Source organism: Arachis ipaensis, chromosome B07, assembly GCF_000816755.2.
Source record: "Arachis ipaensis cultivar K30076 chromosome B07, Araip1.1, whole genome shotgun sequence".
Classification (NCBI taxonomy): domain Eukaryota; kingdom Viridiplantae; phylum Streptophyta; class Magnoliopsida; order Fabales; family Fabaceae; genus Arachis; species Arachis ipaensis.
The window spans coordinates 9,321,659-9,322,630 of record NC_029791.2 but is presented as its reverse complement, the minus strand read 5'-3'; positions in this window follow the sequence as shown (position 1 = coordinate 9,322,630).

The window sequence follows — 972 nt, the reverse complement described above, 5'->3', positions numbered from 1 at the left end:
CCCCCCCCCTCCTTTTTTTTTTAATTTAAAAAATTGTATTTTATATCAAGTATGTTTTTCTTTTAAGCCTCTACAAAACTACATAGTTCTAGCTGTGAGAAGTTCTCCTTCTCTAGCTAATCTACTCAAAATACCAAAATGAATTAGTAATGAAAACAAAATCATTTTATATATGTACATAACAAGTTTTAGATATAGTATTCATTCATATCTATTCGTATTAGATTTGTTGATATTTAGGTCTTATTAATAAGAATTTGATTTTACTACTAAGTTGAAGTCCTGTGGAAAATATAAATTTTTTGTTATGATAACAACAAATTGAATGCCCATTTATGAGATTGGGCGGCTAACTTTTCCTAAACGGAAGAAATTGCTTTTCAAAGCATATTAGTAGTTAATGAAGGTTGAAAATTAAGGCCTATCACCTGTATAAATAGGTGAAGCCTCGCTTCAGTTTAAACAACAACAACAACTGAATATTATTCTCTCTCCCTTTATACACATAGCAATAATAAAGCAAATGCTATTTTATCTCTCTTTACTTTTTATACTCCTTTCTATCTTTGTATATATATATATATATATACATTACAACATATAATATTATTATATATCTATAAATTATTATTGAGCTAATTATTTTAATACTAGAGTCTTCTATTTATACATCTTTATCTTATATATATCTCTTATTTTACAACAAAGATATACAATTTTTTCCATTATCATTTTTTATTTGTTCAATAAATTTGAGTTTCTTTATAAATAATAAGTATTGAATCACTTGAATTAACTAAACACCAATATATAAGATAAAATACTTCTTTGGTTTAATGGTGTTCGGTAGGTCGGTTACCGGACGGTTCGGGTCAGGACCCAGGGTGAAGGAAAGGGCTCGTCTGGTCACGGTCTTCCAGTCCGGACTGGGGAGGTCCCGAGCACGTCGTGCGAGAAAAGAGAGAGAGTGGG